This window comes from Delphinapterus leucas, chromosome 4 (genome assembly GCF_059928025.1).
Source record: "Delphinapterus leucas isolate spDelLeu-1000000601 "Yukka" chromosome 4, BTC_Dleu_Yukka2, whole genome shotgun sequence".
NCBI classification, from domain to species: Eukaryota; Metazoa; Chordata; class Mammalia; order Artiodactyla; family Monodontidae; genus Delphinapterus; species Delphinapterus leucas.
Genome location: NC_143132.1, coordinates 20,657,002 through 20,674,287, shown reverse-complemented (window position 1 = coordinate 20,674,287; position 17,286 = coordinate 20,657,002). Strand labels below are relative to the sequence as shown.

At 36.3% G+C, this 17,286-nt stretch overlaps 1 pseudogene; it reads right to left on the bottom strand.

The window, feature by feature from the left end:
- Positions 1-4,440: 4,440 nt before the first annotated feature.
- On the bottom strand, positions 4,441-10,751 carry LOC111174896 (small ribosomal subunit protein uS5 pseudogene; annotated as a pseudogene).
- Positions 10,752-17,286: the final 6,535 nt, after the last annotated feature.

Here is a 17,286-nt window from a genome sequence, read left to right as displayed (position 1 = left end):
GATTGACATAGAGAACTAACCATAATATCATTGGAGAATAGAGAAGGGACATTTCTTATTTACCTGGGGCTGCTACAACACAGTTCCATATATTGGGTGGCTTAAATAAAAGACGCTTATTTCTCATAGTTCTGGAAGCTGGGAAGTCGAAGATCCAGGTCCCAGTAGCTTAGATGTCTGGTGAGATCTCTCTCCTTGGCTTGTAGATGACTGCCTTCTTGCTATACGCTCACATGATAGAGACAGAGAGGGTTTTGATTTCTTCCTCATCTTATATGGGAACTAATCCTATCATGGGGACTCCATACTCATGACCTCATGTAAACCTAGTTACCTCCTAAGGGTCTCACCTCCAGAAACGATCACATTGGCGGTTAAACATGTGAATTTGTGGGAGAGGGGTGAGGCACAAATATTTATCCCATAGCAGGAACTATCCACATATGTGCCAATACTTAGAGGAAATCTGATCACACTTGAATGATTAATTCTATCATTTTTTTTTTTTTTTTGCCAACATTCTTTTTTTTTTTTTTTTTCTTTGTGGACACCCGGAACAGCACGCTGGGGAAGTCAGAGTGGAAGATAAGGAAATTGGTGGCCCCGAAGCACTGGCAGACAGACAACATTAAGATTTGCCAAGTGCACCAGCCCCGACCCCACTGAGAAGGGGCGCACGCTTCCTGAGACACTTCTTTGCAAGCATTCTTATAAGAGTTTGCTTCAAAACATGGAGAAATCAGGAAACATTTTCTTGCCTCTGCTCATATTTTAGAGATTTAATATTGAATTTAAGGTTCCTTCCTTTGATTGGCCTCAATCTATCTAAATTTAATCCATATCTATATACCTAAGGTTGTGTGTATGTGTGTGGCAATTTTCCCCAAATTATCAAAAATTGTGTGGCACTCTTTTTCTAATACATAACAGAGTACAGAATCACTGTGGTGTTTCTAGGGGTTAAGCAATACGTTGGGGCCTGGGTAGTAATTCAGTTGGTTAGTTTGACAGTTTGAGATAATCGCACTGTACATGTCACTCATTCTATCGCTGTATTGTTATTGTCAGTACCTTGGAATCTTGACATTTCTTTTCCAAGCTATGCCACTTTTAGTTTTATTTTTCTGATTCCTTAAAAGGTAATGAAATTGTATTAGTTATGTATGAAAAGTATAACCTTTAATTTTTGAATCTATGTAGGAAAACATAATTTATATTCTTCAGCTTAGAAGTATTTATAAAACACCATAGAAAAATAAAGTGAGCCTAGTAATGATTTAATATATGGCACTTAGATCAAAAATAAAAGGTATTCACTGTACTATTATTTTTCTAAACAGTTTTTTAATACACAATTGTTAGGTATATCATTTTCTTTAATATTTAAAATTGTGTGGGTTTTACCTCTACACTTTTGTGAGAAGCAATTGTGTATTGGTTCTTTTGAGACTCTGTAGGAAATTATTTCAAGTTAATTCACTAGGAAAGTACTGAACCAGCAAATCAGCATTACTAGAAATGGCTCCCCATCATCTGTACTGTAACAGGATGCTAATAAGTGTTGGCTTCCTTCCCTGGTAGTGAACCCAACTCCATTTTACCAACCTGCCTGGAGTTCTTCCTTCTGTTTTCTACTTGTATCTACCATATTCTATAATGTATTTTATTTCATCATACTTACTAGCTATGGCTTCCATAACGATTTCTATCAGGAAGGCAGTAGAACTTGAGAACATAAGTTTTGGCAGTTTAAACATTGGTTCAAATTTTAGCTCCATCACTTATTGGTTTGCAACCTTGTTCAGCTGAACTGAATTTCAATTCCTTCATCTGTAAAATGGGAATAACAAGAATTTACTCATAGGAGTGTATAGGAATTAAAAGAGAAAGATGCAAAGCATGTGACCCACCAGCTGCCACATGGTAAAAACCTTATGCAATACCTGTTGTCTCCATTGTTGCTCTTATTATGACTACCATAAAATTAATGGTTATGAATTATATAGAAATACAGAAACTACATTTAGTTGTGCAAATGTTCCATTTGAAACTGGAAGCTAATAAACAGAAAAAATTTTCTCCAACTCTGACAACTAAAAAGATAAAAATAGGGTTTCTTTGGTGGTGCAGTGGTTGAGAGTCCGTCCAGCGATGCTGCCGATGCAGGGGACGCGGTCTCGTGCCCCGGTCCGGGAAGATCCCACAGGCCGCGGAGCGGCTGGGCCCATGAGCCATGGCCACTGAGCCTGCGCGTCCAGAGCCTGTGCTCTGCAACGGGAGAGGCCACAACAGTGAGAGGCCCGCGTACCAAAAAAAATAAATAAATAAAAAGATAAAAATAAACAGAAAAATAAAAAGTTATATCTGTAAATTAAATTATTTTCAAAAGCAGAAGCTATGTATATTTATATCAATGGAATTAATTAATAGGAAATATGAACAAGCTTCTGAGTTAAGAACATCTTTAAAATATTTTGCTTAAGGAAAATGATACTTTGTAAAAGTGCAAAGTCTATTCGATAGAGTCTATAGTCCAGACTGTCCCATGCTGTGATTATATCATAATGAGTGGGCAAACAAAAGTAGTAGAATAATTATAAGTTTTCAGGATGCAAGTTTCTTTTCATCCCTGGAATATCTTTTGTAGAAAAAATTAATTGTAATGTTGCTCAACTGAGCATGTCTGTCCTTCCATTTAGGACACTCACAAATCACAATGTACTAGACCTGACCCCCTGGGTAAAATGAATTTGACCAAAATATTTCAATCTCAAGAATATGGGCTATATTGAAAATCACTTTAAGAATTTGGACTGCACTACCTTTGAAACAAGTATTGCATCTTGCTCATGGGAAAGGTATCATCATGGTAAATACTTAATTAGATAAAGATATTATTGGATTTTTTCATCAGTGTAAGAATAAAAGTATTCAGTTTGAGTTCTCAAGGCTTTGATTACAGTCTACGGTTGTAAATCCAGTCTTGTTCATCAGAAATATCAGTTATTAAAATATACATTTTAGTTAAATGGGTATTTGAGTTTTTAAGAGAGAATCTATCTCAAACTCAAATAAGGACATTTAATAATTTTACAGAAAAGGCAATAAAAACAAATTCCTCCCAACAAAGGCTTATTCATGTATATAAATACTGTTTAAAAAATGTTTTCATGGAATATACTTTAGAAACTTCAACATTTTAGTTGACCTATAATCCTTTAAGAATATTACAAGGTGGCTATAAACCTATAAACCAAGGAGAAGTTTTAAATTAATTTAACCTATAGAGTGAATATTAAGACATTTTAGGTCTTAATCCATCAGATAGTATTTTCATTATGGTCAATAATTCAGAATTTATTGCGGTAGTACAAGTACTCAGAGGAGAGTTTTGTATCCCCATATTTATATTGAACATGCTTGAATTTTTTTAGGGTTTATAGTAGCTCAAATTAAATAGGTAATTTTTTAAGGCTTAAGTTAGAACACTAGAAAACTATTTAGATTCTATCCTTCTTGCTCCCTGCCTCAACTGAGTAATTAAAAACATCACTTTGCAAATGGATGCAGAGTACATGCCAGAGTTAATCTGAAAATTCACTCTCTACATAAATTAGGAATGGTGCATCCTAATTTCTCTGCAAACGTGTATCATATGTGATAACAGTGGTGGGGGTGAGGGAAGAATAAAGATTTTATAAACACATCAAAATTGTAGTTTGCTAGATGATTTCTGTGTGATTGAAATCTTCTATAAGCAAGGGAATATGTAGAAAAGTACAATTCCTGTTATTTTGGAAGCCAACATTAGTAGTTTATAGTGAAAAGATTTCTAATGCTTCTGAGTTTTATATTGTTATCAAAATTCTTATCATATAGAAAATGCTATAAATAATGTCCAGAAGATTAACAAAGATATTAAAGACTTCCCTAAAATTAACTGATTTGAAAGGGATTAATATCCACAGAGGAGAAAGTCCATTATCTCTTATTTAAATTCTGTTTATTGGGACTAAAATTATTGGTATGTTGCCATACGGTTCCTTAAAATCAATCGTACCTACTATCAATTATTTGCCAAGTTTCACTGCCTAAACATATGAAAAATATGGTTACACAGTGTTGGAAATGCCAAAACAAATTTGAGTTACAGCCCTAAGGGCTCAGAAAGCCAATTTTGAATATTGTCTTACATTAAATTAGGTTCTGCTCACCACGATTTAAATTTTTAATTTCTCTCCCTAATAGCCTAAACCTACTAGTTTGCCAAACATTCTTTGGTGTTGTTTATAGACAATTTATCTTAGATTTTTGTTAATTTGAATCATACTCCTGTTTAAATATAATGCCTAAAGTGAGCAAAAGACCACACTCATTTTATTTTTACGTTTTAATATTTTGTTTATGGCATGATTATTTTTTAATTTTTATTTTATATTGGAATAGTGTTGATTTATAATGTTGTATTTGTTTCAGGTGTACAGGAAAGTGTTTCAGTTATACATATACATATATCCATTCTTTTTCAGATTATTTTCCCATATAGGTTATTACAGGTGGCCACAGCTGGAGCCTAGGTCCTCTATGTGGAAACTGTGGTGCGGGTCTTTACAAGATGGTCAGTGAATTCCTGATAGGGAGGCTTAGTGAACACAGTCTCTTTCCAGAGGATGGGATGAGATAGTTGTAGGTCTTGGAGATGGCGTGGAAGGTGGATTTGGTGAAGTTATCCATGGTGATACTGCAGCCCCTGGCTGAGATGTAGCAGTCATTGATACTAGCCATCAACTGCAACTTCTTGGGCACAGGGGCTGAGACTATGCCAGTTCCTCTGGGGGTGGGGAAGAGGTATACCAGCACAGAGCCACAGCAGTGGGTTACTTTGAAAGGGTCGGTGCAGGGCTTGCCAATCTCGTCCCCCCACTATCTTGTTGCACAGAGAGTATGGCGACCTTGGCTGGAATAATGGCCCCATAAATTGCAATGGCTCCCTCTTTGGAGCACTTAACACCCAGAATAACATGTTGTTGTAATTCCCAATGGTGATAAATGCCTTGAACCTGGTCTGCTGGCCAGTGTAGATCTGCTTTTGCACAGGTATACTCTTCAGAATCTCCTCCTTCAGGAACACTTTCAGGAAAAAGTCAGTGATCTCAGATTCCTTGATGGGCAGGGAGAGGTGATAGATATCCTCCAGGGACTAAATAAAAGATACCTGTGTAGATTTCATGGAAGGAGTAAATTTTTAAGCAGGAAAGAAAATTAATTCTATTCTTCCATTTATAAAAGTAGGATTTCTGAGCCATATGTGTAGATACTTCTATTTGTTGAAATGCCTTACAAGAGTAGCCCAGTGTTAGGGCTTCCCTGGTGGCACAGTGGTTGAGAGTCCGCCTGCCGATGCAAAGGGCATCGTTCGTGCCCCGGTCTGGGAAGATCCCACATGCCGCGGAGCGGCTGGGCCCGTGAGCCATGGCCGCTGAGCCTGCGCGTCCGGAGCCTGTGCTCCGCAATGGGAGAGGCCACAAGAGGCCCGCGTACCACAAAAAAAAAAAGAGTAGCCCAGTGTTAAAACATTGGGAATGTCAAACAGGTAATTAGAATCTTGTCACAGTAGGTGAACGTTCATACTGTTCTGAGCACAGGGGCAGAGAAAGCTTCAAATTTTATATTAATATGTTAGATCATAGAGTGTACGATCTCCGTATGATCTCCAACATTTATTTATTTAAATTTAACCCTTTTGACAAACATATACACGTGCACACATCCATACATCACTTCAATAAAAACATACTGGAAAATGAGAAATGAGGAACTGAATAAGAAAATAAATTACTTATTTCAATAAATACAAGAAGGAATATTTAGAAGTGAAGAATCAAGTGTATGGGTCATTGGATAAGAAGGGGTTCAGATGAGATTCATGCTTGAGTTTGAATAAGTGGGAAATAGTGATATATCTATTAGAATTATTGGACCAAGGACATGAAACAGTATCTTCAGACTAGTTATGATAAAGATATATTACCTCTTAGGCTCTCACCAGTCATTCCAAAGATCATATGTAACGAGAGGTACAACCATTGGCCTATGTTCATTCTGAATAAAATGATGGTATTTCTATTCAGCCAGTGAAGTGCTAGAGGGCCATTTTTGGATTAGGCAGAATATTGAGAGGAAGACAAAGGAATATACTTCATTTTATTAAAGTAACAAAATGTGATGAAGGCTGAGAAATCTTGAACCAAGATGTCCTCTTGCACCAGATGTTCCTGAATACAGAATTCTTTGCAGTAGAGTATTTCAGTAAATATAGAAGTAAAATACCTACTTTTCTCATACAAGATTCTTGTTCCAGAAAAGAGATCTGAACTAGAAAGATATTGATCATTTGGTCATCAGCAAATAATACAATTTTCTATAAATTATTGCCAGCTCAAACCTAGCCATAATTAATTATGATTCTATCTGGAGGACATCAGAATTTGACTAGACTGTGTCATTGCATATAGCTTTGTATGTAACCATGTTACACTGTCACAACTAAGAAACCAACAGTGATACATTATTATAAACTAAACTTTTCAATGTGCTTAGATTTCACCAGTTTTTCCATTATTTTCCCTTTTCTGTTCCAGAATTCTATTGAGGACACCACATTGCATTTATTCATCATGTCTCCTTAGCTTCCTCTGGTCTATGATGATTTCATAGGTTTTCTTCTTTTGATGACCTTGGTGGTTTTGAGTTCTGTTCAGGTATGTTGTCCTTCACTGGATTTGTCTGATGTTTTTCTCATTATTAGACAGGAGTTAGGGGGTTTGGGGAAAGAATAGAGATGGAGTGTCCTTTTCATTACCTCGATCAGTAGATATGTGTCAGCAACACAACACTATCAGTGCTGTCAAACTAGATCACTTGGTTAAGGTAGTGTTTGTCAGGTTTCTCCATGGTAAAGTTATTATTTCCTTTTTCCTTTTGATATTCTCTTTTGTGGCACCAAGCTATTAATTTCCCCCCATATTCAGGGTGGAAGATTAAATTCTGCCTAAGGGAGGTGGATCATTTTTCTTTCTCTGTTTCTCTCTGTCCCTCTGTCTCTTTTTAGATTAGATATAGATAGATAGATACTGATATAGATAAAATTATGTATATATATATATATATATATATATATATGTTCATTTTCTAGGGTTGCGCTAACAAAGTACGACAGACTGGGTGGCTTAAACAACAGAAATGTATTTTCTCACAGCTCTGGAGGCTGGAATTCCGAGGTCAAGGTGCTGGTGCTGGCAGGGTTGGTTTCCCCTGAGGCTGTCTCTCGCCTTGGCCTGCAGATAGCCAACTTCTTGCTGCCTCTTTACATGGTTGTTCCTCTGTGTCCCTGTGCCCCTGATATCTCTCTCTGTGTATCTTAATTTCTCTTTTTTTTTTTTAATAAAGTCAGATTGAATTAAGAGCCTCCCTAAAGGTCTCATTTTAATTTAATGAAATGTATTTGAATATCCCACCCCAAAATATGCATCCTTGGCATATGAATTATGTGGAGATAAAACCATTTGAGCACCGGCAGACACAGCAAAAGTTATTTACCTCTCCCCAACTACTTAAAAATAAATTATAAATGTCTCCTTTTATAAAATAAATTTACATTTATAAGGAAAATTTCTATTTGTAAAGATATCTCTATACCAGGAAAACGGGCTAGTCCAGGTACACCTCATGTCATCTAAGAGACTCTAATCTAAATTTCAAGACAACCTTTATATACCATAGATTTCCTTCCCTCACCCTCTCATAATTTGCCTTCTCAACCCAGAAGCCCAAAATTCCATTTCCCCTTGTTTACACTAAAATATTATATAAGCTGGCTGCCTCCTTGAGTTATGTTTTACTTTGCATACTCCCATGAGAATCTGTACAGATAATATTGTTTTTCTTTTGTTAATCTTTTATCAGTTTGATTTGCTAGCCACAGGCATTGGTTTTAAGAGGAGAGAGGAAGAGATTTTTTTTATCCTCCCCTACATTAATCACCACTTTAAGGCCTTATTTCTAAATACAGTCACATTCTGAGATGCTGAAAGCTAGGATTTCAACATATGAATTATGGAGAGACACAATTCAGACCATAACACTATCTCTCTATCATGTAGAATTCTTCTGTAAGGAAAATATTTCCCTTCTCTATTTATTCAATCATTTTTTTACACCATTATGGATTCAATAAGTAACTTATACCTTAAGTTATAATCCAGTACTACATTATTTATTTGTTGCTCAAATTTTTTAAGCTTGGGAACTCTTTCAGACTGTCTCCAGTAACTCTTTGAATGTCTTCATCCTTTAAAAATTTTTTTGAGCACTTCCTTATTTTGAGGTACTACATGAGGCTCCAAACTCATCTTGTATTTCCCTTGCTCCAGCCCTAGAATTAGCCATTTCTCCTAGGAGTCCTCGTTTCTTTCAGAGGAGAATATCACTTCTTATCATTCAGATCACACCTTCTTCTCCAGGAGGCCTTCCAGGAGTAACTGAAGTTCCCTGCTTCTGGACCCCCAGCATTTCCATTATAGTCTCTGCTGCTATTTTTCTTAATAATCAAAAGTAATTTAAAACCACCTTGTTTGGTGGTTGTATATTTATTAGTTTATTGTCTGTGTTCCTCTAAGGAATAAACTGCATGAGAACAGAAACATTGTTTTGATCTCCAATCAAGCTTCAGTGCTCACAAGAGGACCTGTCTCATAATTAACACTCAAAGAATATTTTCATGAGAAGGTATTAATAATTTATTTAGAAGTTACCTCAGGTTCAATCTGGTTGCATTTATTCTATCATTCTTTCAAATTATTCCATAGATCAAGATAGGCTAGGTCAAGCTGCAATAACTAGCATTAGGATTTTAATGACATAACAAAAGCTTTTTTGTTTGTTTGTTTGATGTAGGCTGCTTCAGTCATATGACTCCTTCATATCAACTTGTGCTCCACAATTATCAAGTATGGAGAAAAATAAGGTATATCAGTGATACTCATATTTCATTGACAAAGCAAATCACATAATTCCAAAGGAGCATGAAAGGCTAAGCTGCCTGGAGAAAAGGAAACATGATTATTAACATCTAATACTAATGAACATAAATTTGACAGTTTGTTTAATATTTGTGATTTCTTGGGGAAAGAAATGGTCTTAATTTTTTTTTCTTTTTTTAATTTCTCCAATTGACCTTACATATAATAATCATTCAACTATTTCCCTTTTTTTTTTCTTTTTTTTAACTTAATTTTAATTCTTATAATCTTCTCCCAGGTTTTGAAGCTGGTGTTTGCAACTAAAGGTAGAATTATGAATGCCTTCAAATAATGTCCTTAAAGACATATAGGATATATGAGTGGATTTGCTTAATCCACAGCAAAAATCATGGTTCTCAATAATATAATAAAAGTTAAGATAGTGAAGGAAACTTCTCATGGCTCAGTGAACAATAATAGGATGGAATGATAAGAGAACTACATGGTCAGTTTCCTGGTCATTAACATGTTTTTAGTGTTAGGATGTCAAAAGATATTATGTCAAGGAAAGGAAGGCTTTGTGATTAAAAAAAGGTAGGAAAATTCAAGTTTAAACAAAGTAAATTAAAAATTAACGTATTTATTAACTGTTGGACTTCTTAGAATTCCCATTACGCTAAATGTGTCCTATGAATTTTCTGAAAAATATTTAATATATGGTATCTGCTAAAGTATTTGAAGGCAGGTATAGTTTTGGTCAAAAAAAAAAAAAAAAAAAAGGGCCAAAAACAAAGGTTTGTAGTACAGGAAGTATATTTGGAAAGTCATCACGAAAAACAGGATTGAGGGACAGGGAATAAGAGAAAAACATTACAAGTATTGATCTTGGCTGACCTTGGCCTGCAGCAGCTTGAGGCAGGTTTTCAGTTCCCAGCCAGAGATTGAAGTCAGGCCATGGCAGTGAAAGTGCTAAATGCTAGCTACTAGACCACCAGGAACCAGTGGCTGCTGATGAGGCCCTGGCCCGTCAGCTGTGTAGAAATGAAATTCCACATAGAGATGGGAAATAAGTGAAACAATAAAGTGTTTATTAGAAGGAGAAAGGGTACCTGTGGATAGACACATGGGTGGACTCAGAGAGAGAGTCGTGCCCTCATAGTACTTTGAATCATTTATATGGGCCATTTCTTCAGGGTTTCCTTTGGCCAATCATCTTGCTTTGCCTGGTTCTGAGTTTGTATTTGGTTTGTCTCAGGGTCCTCTCATGTATGCATGTGCATCTCTTAGCCAAGATGGATTCCAACAAATGGGCCTATGGGTAGTTGACGTCACTTACTATGGGGTGGCACCCCTTCCCCTTTTGAGCTCCAAGGAGCCTTTCTGTGCATGTGTAGTCGGAAAGCTCTCCTTGACCTCGAGAATGAGAAATGTGTGGTCTCTTATCTGGGCAGAGCTTAGCTCCTCCTCCTCTTCATCTTGGAGTTTCTGTCCACAGGGGACAAACTCCAGCTGTTCAGCCTGGGACCCATCTATCTCCTACCTTAGGATGAGTTACTGAATTGGTCACTGCAAAGGTTGACTAGTATTAGATCTTACCTGTGACCTCTTGAAGAGCCTTATGGAATGCCTCTTAGAACTGGCTACCTGCAGCATTGAAGGGGGAAGATTTATCCACCCAACATCTATTCCTAAGAGGTCAATGATGGCTCCATGAGGGTTAATTACTTTCATGTCTGGGTTCACATGTTTGAATGTTAGGTTGGTTTCTAACAAGGATGTCAATGTCAATTTCTTAGGTTAGAAAAGTATCTTGGGATGGAGGAGATGGGTTCAAGATGGCAGAGTAGAAGGACATGAGCTCACTCCCTCTTGCAAGAGCAGTAGAATCACAACTAATTGCTGAGCAATCATCAACAGGGAAACACTGGAACTCACCAGAAAAGACACTCCATATCCAAAGACAAAGGAAAAGCTTCAATGAGATGGTAGGAGGAGTGCAATCACAATAAAATCAAATCCCAGGACCACTGGGTGGATGACTCACAAACTGGAGAACACTTATACCACAGAAGTCCACCGATTAGAGTGAAGGTTCTGAACCACAAGTCAGGCTTCCCAACCTGGGGGTCCAGCAACAGGAGGAGCAATTCCTAGAGAATCAGACTTTGAAAGATAGCAGTATTTGATTGCAGGACTTTGACAGGACTGAAGGAAATAGAGACTCCACTCTTGGAGGACACACACAAAGTAGTGTGCACATCAGGACCCAGGAGAGGGAAACAGTGACCCCATAGGAGCCTGAACCAGATCTACCTGCTAGTGTTGGAGGGTCTCCTGCAGAGGCGGGGGGTGGTTGTGGCTCACTGCGGGGACAAGCACACTAGTAGCAGAAGTTCTGGGAAGTACTCCTTGGCATGAGCTCTTCCAGTGTCTACCATTAGCCCCCTCAAAGAATTGGGTAAGCTCCAGTGCAGGGTCATCTCAGACCAAACAACCAAGAAGGATGGAACACAGCCCCACCCATCAGCAAATAAGCAGATTAAAGTTTTACTGAGCTCTGCCAACCAGAGCAACACCCAGCTTTACCCACCACCAGTCCCTCCCATAAGAAAGCTTGCACAAGCCTCTTAGATAGCCTCATCCACCAGAGGGCATAAGCAAGGAAAACTACAATCCTGCAGCCTGTGGAACAAAAAACAAATTCACAGAAAGACAGACAAAATGAAAAGGCAGAGGACTATTTACCAGATGAAGGAACAAGATTAAACCCCAGAAAAAACAACTAAATGAAGTGGAGATAAGCAACCTTCCAGAAAAAGAATTCAGAATAATTATGATGAGGATGATCAAGGACCTCAGACAAAGAATGAAGGCAAAGATGAAGAAGATGCAGGAAATGTTTAACAAAGACCTAGAAGAATTATAGAACAAACACCTACAAGAATTAAAGAACAAACAAACAGAGATGAACAATACAATAACTGAAATGAAAACTACACTAGAAGGAATCAATAGCAGAATAACTGAGGCAGAAGAATGGATAGTGACCTGGAAGACAGAATGGTGGAATTCACCTCCACAGTACAGAATAAAGAAAAAATAATGAAAAGAAATGAAGACAGCCTAAGAGATCACTGGGACAATATTAAACACGCCAACATTTGCATTATAGGGGTCCCAAAAGGAGAAGAGAGAGAGAAAGGACCTGAGAAAATATTTGTAGAGATTATAGTTGAAAGCTTCCCAAACATGGGAAAGGAAATAGCCACCCAACTCCAGGAAGTGCAGAGAGTCCCAAGCAGGATAAACCCAAGAAGAAACATGCTGAGACACAAAGTAATCAAATTAAAGAAAATTAAAAACACAGAAAAAATATTGAAAGCATCAAGGGAAAAACGACAAATAATATATAAGTGAATTCCCATAAGGTTAACAGCTCTCAGCAGAAACTCTACAAGCTAGAAGGGAGTGGCACAATATAATTAAAGTGATGAAAGGGAAGAACCTACAACCAAGATTACTCTACCTGGCAAGAATCTCATTCAGATTCGATAGGGACATCAAAAGTGTTACAGACAAGCAAAATCTAAGAGAATTCAGCACCACCAAACCAGCTTTACAACAAATGCTAAAGGAACTTCTCCAAGTGGGAAACAGAAGAGAAAAAAAGAACCTACAAAAACAAACCACAAATAATTAAGAATATGGTAACAGGAACATACATATCAATAATGAGTTTAAATGTGAATGGATTAAATGGTCCAACCAAAGGACACAGGCTTGCTGAATGGATACAAAAAAAAAACAAAAACATAGATATGCTGTCTACAAGAGACCCATTTCAGACCTAGGGACACATACAGACTGACAGTGAGGGAATGGAAAAAGATATTCCATAAAAATGGAAAGCAAAAGAAAGCTGGAGTAGCAATACTCATATCAGATAAAATAGACTTTAAAATAAAGAATGTTACAAGAAACAAGAAGGACACTACATAATGATCAAGGGATCAATCCAAGAAGAAGATATAGCAAATATATATATATATATATATATATATATATATATACACACAACATAGGACACTTCAATACATTATGCACATATTAACAGTTATAAAAGAGGAAATTGACAGTACCACAATTATAGTAGGGCACTTTAACACCTCACTTACACCAATGGACAGATCATCCAGACTGAAAATTAATAAGGAAACACAAGCTTTAAATGACACAATAGAACAGACAGATTTAATTGATATTTATAGGGCATTCCATCCAAAAACAGCAGATTACATTTTTTTCTGAAGGGCACATGGAGCATTCTCCAGGATAGATCACATCTTGGGTCACAAATCAAGGCTCAGTAAATTTAAGAAAATTGAAATCATATCAAGCATCTTTTCTGACCACAACACTATGAGTTTAGAAACAAATTACAGGGCAAATTGTAAAAAGAAAAAAAACATGGAAGCTAAACAATACCATACTAAATAACCAAGAGATCACTGAAGAAATCAAAGACGAAATCAAAAAATACCTAGAGACAAAAGGCAATGAAAACACGACAATCCAAAACCTATGGGATGCAGCAAAAGCATTTCTAAGACAGAAGTTTATAGCAATACAATCCTACCTCAAGAAATAAGAAAAAGCTCAAAGAAGCAATGTAACCTTACACCTAAAGGAACTAGAGAAAGAGAACAAACAAAACCCAAAGTTAGTAGCAGGAAAGAAATCATAAAGATCAGAACAGAAATAAATGAAATAGAAACAAATAAAAGAGTAGCAATGATCAATAAAACTAAAAGCTGGTTCTTTGAGAAGATAAACAAGATTGATAAACCTTTAGCCAAACTCAAAAAAAAAAAAAAAAAAGGGAGAGGACTCAAATCAGTAAAACTAGAAATGAAAAAGGAGAAGTTACAATGGACACAGTAGAAATACAAAGCATCCTAAGAGACTACTGCAAGCAACTCTATGCCAATAAAGTGGACAACCTGGAAGAAATGGATAAATTCTTAGAAAGGTATAACCTTCCAAGACTGAACCAGGAAGAAATAGAAAATATGAACAGGCCAATCACAAATAATGAAATTGAAACTGTGAGTCAAAATTTTCCAACAAACAAAAGTCCAGGACCAGATGGCTTCACACGTGAATTCTATCTAACATTTAGAGAAGCGCTAACAGCCATCCTCCTCAAACTCTTCCAAAAAATTGCAGATGAAGGTACACTCTCAAACTCATTCTAAGAGGCCACCACCACCCTGATACCAAAACCAGACAGAGACACTAAAAAAAAGAAAAGTACAGATCAATATCACTGATGAATATAGATGCAGAAATCCTCAACAAAATACTAGCAAACAGAAACCAAAAGCACATTAAAAGGATCATACACCATGATCAAGTGGGATTTACCCTGGGATGCAGGGATTATACAATATATGCAAATCAAACAAAGTGATACAAACATATTAACAAATTGAGAATAAAATATGCACACATATTTAGGATAAAAACTCTCCAGAAAGTGGGAGTAGAGAGAACCTATCTCAACATAATAAAGGCCATATATGACAAACACAGCAAATATCATTCTCAATGGTGAAAAATGGAAAGCATTTCCTCAAAGATCAGGAAGAAGACAAGGATGTCCACTCTTACCACTATTATTCATCATAGTTTTGGAAGTCTTAGCCACAACAATCAGAGAGGAAAAAGAAATAAAAGGAATACAAATTGGAAAAGAAGAAGTAAAACTTTCACTGTTTGCAGATGGCATGATACTATATAGAGGGAAGCCTAAAGATGCCACCAGAAAAATACTAGAGCTAATCAAGAATTTGGTAAAGTAGCAGGATACAAAATTAATACACAGAAATCTCATGCATTCCTATATACTAACAATAAAATATCAAAAAGAGAAATTAAGGAATAACTACATTCACCAGTGCCTCAAAAAGAATAAAATACCTAGGAATAAACCTACCTAAGGAGGTAAAAACCTGTACTCAGAAAACTATAAGACACTGCTGAAAGAAATCAAAGATGACACAAACAGATGGAAAGATATATCATGTTCTTTGGTTGGAAGAATAAATATTGTGAAAATGACTATACTACCCAAGGCAATCTACAGATTCAATGCAATCCCTATCAAATTACCAAAGGAATTTTTTACAGAACTAGAACAAAAAAAATCTTAAAATTTGTATGGAGACACAAAAGACCCTGAATATCCAAAGCAATCTTGAGGGAAAAAATGGAGCTGGAGGAATTAGACTCCTTGACGTCAGACTATACTACAAAGCTACAGTAATCAAGACAATATGGTACTGGCACAAAAACAGAAATATAGATCAATGGAACAGGATAGACAACCCAGAGATAAACCAATGCACCGATGGTCAACTAATCTATGACAAAGGAGGCACAGATATACAGTGGAGAAAAGACATCCTCTTCAAAAAGTGGTGCTAGGAAAACTGGACAGCTACATGTAAAAGAATGAAATTAGAACACTCTCTAACACCATACACAAAAATAAACTCAAAATGGATTAAAGACCTAAATGTAAGACCAGACACTATAAAACACTTAGAGGAAACATAGGAAGAACACTCTTTGACATAAATCACAGCAAGATCTTTTATGACCCACCTCCTAGAGTAATGGAAATAAAAACTAAAATAAACAAATGGGACCTAAGGAAACTTAAAATTTTTGCACAGCAAAGGGAACTATAAACAAGATGGAAAGACAATCCTCAGAATGGGAGAAAATATTTGCAAATGAATCAACCGACAAAGGATTAATCTCCAAAATATATAAACAGCTCATGCAGCTCAACATTAAAAAATCAAACAACCCAATCCCAAAATGGGCAGAAGACCTAAATGAGAAGAAGACATATGTCTCCAAAGAAGATATACAGATGGCCACGAAGCACATGAAAAGCTGCTCAACATCACTAATTATTAGAGAAATGCAAATCAAAACTACAATGAGGTATCACCTCACACCAGTTAGAATGGGCATCATCAGAAAATCTACAAACAACAAATGCTGGAGAGGATGTGGAGAAAAGGCAACCCTCTTGCACTGTTGGTGAGAATGTAAATTGATACAGCCACTATGGAGAACAGTATGGAGGTTCCTTTAAAAAATAAAATTACCATATAACCCAGCAATCCCACTACTAGGCCTATACCCAGAGAAAACTATAATTCAGAAATACACATGCAGCCCAATGTTCATTGCAGCACTATTTACAATAGCCAGGTCATGGAAGCCACCTAAATGCCCATTGACAGATGAATGGATAAAGAAGCTGTGGTACATATATACAATGGAATATTACTCAGTCATAAAAAGGAATGAAATGGGGTCATTAGTAGAAACGTGGATGGACCTAAAGACTGTCATACTAAGTGAAGTACGTCAGAAAGAGAAAAACAAATATCGTATATTAATATGTATATATGGAATCTAGAAAAATGGTACAGATGAACTGGTTTTGCAAGGTAGAAATAGAGGCACAGTTGTAGAGAGCAAACATATGGACACCAAGGGGGAAAGTGACATGTGGGTGTTGTAGTGGTGGGATGGGTTGGGAGATTGGGGTTGACATTTATACACTGATATGTATAAAATAGATAATTAATAATAACCTGCTGTATAAAAAATAAATAAAATAAAATTGAAAAAAAAAAAAAAGTCCCTTGGTAGGAAATAAAGGCAAAAGGCCTAGGTAGGTCTAAGTGAAACCTTGTAATAGGAACTAGTGCAAACTTGGACAGTCTGTTCATAAGCAACTGCTACATCAGAAGCTAGAATAAGAGTTGCAACCCAATTTTTTTTTCATGTATTTAAAACATTGAAGGATAAGGTCAGGAAGCAAATTATAAGTTTTACAAAAATGTATATAATAGACCTTACTATTGATGATTCTTCATAACATTAGCAAGAATAAAATATATATATAAAGGCAGTTCTAATCTAGCCTCTAAGAACTCTTAATTGTCACATAAATTTTAAGAGCCATCACAGTGTAAAATGCCAAAATTGTAGTTATTTAAATATATGTGTATGCATATACACACACACACATGTGTGTATGTATATGCATACACATATTTATCTCTTACAAATAATCTTATTTTTCATTTTCAAATTTGTATACCAAGTTTTCACTTTTCTCATTTAGAACACATTTATGGAATGTAATGGAAGTATTATTGCTTTCATAGGCTTAATGTCT